General features: G+C 35.7%; 1 protein-coding gene across 23 annotated transcripts in view; it reads left to right on the forward strand.

Moving 5' to 3' along the window:
- The window catches only part of parp4 (poly (ADP-ribose) polymerase family, member 4), a 29,637-nt gene that overhangs the window by 11,986 nt on the left and 12,751 nt on the right, over positions 1 to 4,900 (forward strand). The gene's annotated exons all lie outside the window — the stretch shown is intronic.

Below are 4,900 nucleotides of genomic sequence, written 5' to 3' on the forward strand. Positions count from 1 at the left end.
TAAGATTTTTGAAGTCAAATCTTCTTTATTTTTCAGACACAGTTTGTCAGTCGGAATCAGTTAATCAGTCACATGTTTTGTCTGTCAGGTGTGAAGGCTCACGCGGACATTCTGAGACTGGTGGCGACTCTGCTGGTGCTGCAGCTGATCCGGGTGAAGAAGCTGGCAGTGGGAGAGTTGCTCGAGTCTCTCTTCCGGCTGAAAGAGTCCCAAGAGCCAAGGTATGAGAACACGTCCTCATTAGTGCTTTTCACACTGAAGTTACACTATAGTAGTTAACCCTGGGTCATTCTAAACTTCAGGTAAACCGGTTATCTTGCTTCACGTTTCACACTGCTCATCATTTTACATGGAGTAAGCGATTAATCCTGTGTAATCATAAACTGACATTTCACACTGAGCATTCTAAAACCCTTGGTTCACGTTCTTATTTGCATATTTGCGGTGTCAGTGTTATTGATTGGACGAACGCACCATGTTATTTGTATTATATATTGCCGACTGTGTATACTGAAGTTTATACTGAATGGACTTTTCGGACTATAAAGGTAAGAATGAAATGGTCTCTTCTTCACTCCAAATGTTGCATTTTTTTGTCACCATTTGTTCCTTTAAACGCTGAAACTACTGTTTACACAACATGCTGTGTTTCCTCGTCTGTTCAAAGCATGTGAATACGAGGCATACGATTGGCTGTCTGTTGCAAAGCATCTTGCCTTAACATTCTAACACCGATCATCGATTCACACTGCACACGTTTGGCATCACAAATGTCAAACTGCAAAAGCGGTGCTAACCCTGCTTTGGAGTAGGGCTTCATAACCCCGGGTAAAAAGTGGTGCTAACCCCACTTCTAAATTACAAGTGTGAAATGTACCTTTACCCAGGGTTAAAAGCTGGAATTAGAATGACGATAAGCACAGGGTGAAAAGCCCTTCATTGATTTCCTGTTGTATTTTTGGATCCGTAATTTTGTGCTCTTCTCCATTCAGACCGATGCACTGGGAGGCAGTGAAGAGGGCCGTGGACTGGGCCTGTCGGACAGACAGACAGTATCCGTGTGTGTGCAGCAGGCTGGAGATCGGCTGGGATTGGGAATCATCTACACGTCAGTTACTGGGCTGTGATTCTCCAAACCCATATTCCCCTCTCAAAGCTGTTCTGGAGAGACGTGTGGGTGTATCAGCAGGGTTGTGGAGTAATGGAATACATGTAACTTAGTTACGCACTTAAAATACAAAATTTGAGTAACTATTATTATTGTTCATTACAGTTACATTTTAAATGGGTGGTAATCAAATTACAGTTACATCTGAAAAAATATTTTACATTACCAAAGTGATTACTTAGAATATTAATTTTAATTTTAATATTAATATTAATTTATTTCATTTAAACATTAATGTAAACAGCAACTGGTGATTCTCTGACTCTGACTAAGCTACAGTTTTGCTCACGTTTCATACCCCTTGCTGAATATGCAAAATTTGAATAATTTTAACAAATTAGAAGGATCATAAAAATTGCATGTTATTTTTATTTAGTAATGTCCTAAATAAGCTATTTCACATAAAATATGTTTAGATATACTCCACAAGACAAAATGACCGAATTTATAAAAATTGCTCTATTCAAAAATTTACATACCCTTGAATCTTAACTGTCTGTTGTTACCTGGATGATCCATGACTGTTTTCATGTTTCATGATAGTTGTTTGTGAGTCCCTTTGTCCTGAATAGTTAAACTGGCCAATGTTCTTTAGAAAAATTCTCAGGTTTTCCAGCATCTTCTGCATATTTGACCCCTGTCCAACAATGACTGTATGATTTTAGATTCATCTTTTCACACTAAGGACAATTGAGTGACTGATACACAACTAGTACAAAAGGTTGAAACATTCACTGATGCTCAAGAAGGAAACAACTTTTGAACAGGATGATGTCGAAATTTTTCCAGTCTTTTTTTTTATTTTTTTCCTTTAAGGAATATTGTGGAAAACTGATGTTGTTTAAAATAATATGCAGAGAAAAAAACAAGTACTATGCTTGGTGTTCCCTCTGTGTTACATACCTTATTAGTATTCCAAAGTTTTCCAAAGTATTTGGATTAAATTACAAAACTTGTGTAAATAACAAAATATGTTACAAATTACTTTTTAAAGCATGCATTTTGTAATCTGTAATGAAATACATTTTAAAAGTGACCTTCCTAACCCTGTGTATCGGTCATGTAGAAACTGGACACACACTTCCCTCTTCAATTACAGCTGCTGCTTGCTTAATATATAGAAAATATCAAGTGTCATTTGCAAGCTTTTTTTCATTTCTTTTTAATCTAGTGTAATAGTGATTTTTGTGGATGTATGAAGTAATTTCTCCTCAAGTTCACACAGATGTTCTAGCAGAACAGCCATTGATGTAGTTCATCACATTATCTACAGTATGATCATGTAGTATGTTGACATTTCAAATGTAACAAAATTATTCCAGTTGTGACAAGAGCGCTGACAATTTTGCTTGTGCTGTATTTTTTAAAAATGAAAATAAATAAATAAATATATATATACATACATACTACACAGTCACATAATGTCTTTTGGTCTGCATAATCATATAGGCACTGGTGCTTTATATCAGAGTTGCTAATGCACTTTCTTTGAAAAAAGAAAGTGCATTTTACACAAGTGCATTTCTTTCTTTACACAAGTTATTCAAAAGGTTCTAAATCATTGGATGATTATTAGAAGAATCATACAATATATCTACAGTGCCCTCCACAAATATTGGCACCCTTAGTAAATATGAGCAAAGACGGCTGTGAAAATAAATTTGCATTGTTTATCCTTTTGATCTTTCATTCAAAAAAATCACAAAATTCTAACCTTTCATCGAAGGAAAACAATTGAAAGTGGGGGGGAACCCATATTAGGAAATAAATGTTTTTCTCCAATACATGTAGGCCACAATTATTGGCACCCCTAGAAATTCTTATGAGTAAAATATCTCTGAAGTATATTCCCATTCATATTTACATTTTTTTTTAGCACACCAGGGTGACTAGGAGCATGAAATTGTCCAGCCATGACTTCCTGTTCCACAGGAGTACAAATATGTGTAAACACAAAGGCCAAATTCTCTTAATTATTCATCACCATGAGAAAAACCAAAGAATATAGTTCTGATGTGCAGCAAAAGATTGTTGGGCTTCACAAAATAGAAAGTGGCTGTAAGAAAATAGCTAAAGCATTGAAAATTTTCACCATCAGCGCAATAATTAAGAAGTTCCAGTCAACTAAAGATGTTACAAATCTTCCTGGAAGAGGACGTATGTCTAAATCGTCCTAATGCACAGTGAGGAGGAGAGTTTGAGTGGCCAAAGACTCTCCAAGGATCACGGCTGGAAAATTGCAGAAATTAGTTGAGTCTTGAGTCTCAGAAAGCCTAAAAAAATTACCAAACAGCACCTACATCACCAAAAGTTGTTTGGGAGGGTTTCAAGAAAAATCCTCCTCGCTCATCCAAAAACAAACTCAAGCATATTCAGTTGTCAGACACGACTGGAACTTAAAAAGGGACTGGCTTCTGTGGTCAGATGAAACTAAAAAAACAGCTTTTTGGCAGCAAACCCACCAGATGGGTTTGGTGCACACATGGATAAAAAGTACCCCATGCCCACTGTTAAATATACTGCTGGATCTTTAATGCTGTGGGCCTATTTGTTTTGCTGGAGGTCCTGGACATCTTGTTCAGATACATGGCATCATGGATTCTATCAAATACTAACAAATAAAAAATCAAAACCTGACCGCTTCTGCTAGAAATCTTATAATGGGCCGTGGTTGGATCTTCCATCAGGACAATGATCCAAAACAAACATTAAAATCAACACAAAAATGTGTCACTGAGCACAAAATGAAGCTTCTGCCATGGCCATCCCAGTTCCCTGACCTGAACCCTAAAGAAAATGAGTGGAGTGAACTGAAGAGAAGAAGCACCAACATGGAGCTGGGAATCTGAAGGATCTGTAGAGATTCTGCATGAAGGAATGGTCTCTGATCTCTTGTCAGGTGTTCTCCAAACTCATCGGGCATTATAGAAGAAGACATAGAGCTGTTACCTTGGGAAAAGGACGTTGCAATAATTTGGTGCCAATAATTGCGGCCAGCATGAACTAGAGAAAAACATTTATTTCATAATCAGCTTTTTCCCACATTTTCAGTTGTTTTACTTAAATGAAAAGTTAGAATTTTGTGAATTTTTTGAAAGAAAGATCAAAAGGATAAACAATGCATATTTATTTTTGGGTGCCAATATTAGTGGAGGGCACTGTATATAATCAAACTGGGAATTACTTGTATAGCCACTTGTAATTACTAGCAGCGATTGTTATTGTGATTATTGTGTTCATGTGTAAATAGACAATAATTTGAATACAGTGATCATGTTACTTATAACGAACTGTTTTTGTAGTAGAGATTTGGAAAATACATAAAAATGACTGTGCAAAAATCCTTGTGGGCTGGGTTCTCTGCTCTATTATTATCCGTCATTATGTCAGTAGGTGTTGGTCATATCAAAAGAACAGCTTTGGGTTCTTGTTTTTTTTTTATTATTATTATTATTATTATTATTATTATCTATTGTTTTTATTTTATTTCAAGACGACACACTTTGCGGTCTTAATCATCTCCAGATATTTTTAAAGTAAAAATAAAACACTCTTCTCATCTTTTTCATTTCGATTAGCCGAAATGAAAAAAGAAAGAAAAGGATTAAAAACTGTAAACAAAGGCTTATCTTAAATGTGAAGGATTTCTAATGTTAATTTATAGCTGTTTTAAAAGTTTATGGTATTTTAGATGAAATTACGATAGTATTTTTTCCCGTTCAACCACTGGAT

Source organism: Ctenopharyngodon idella, chromosome 9 (assembly GCF_019924925.1).
Source record: "Ctenopharyngodon idella isolate HZGC_01 chromosome 9, HZGC01, whole genome shotgun sequence".
In the NCBI taxonomy this organism is placed as follows: domain Eukaryota; kingdom Metazoa; phylum Chordata; class Actinopteri; order Cypriniformes; family Xenocyprididae; genus Ctenopharyngodon; species Ctenopharyngodon idella.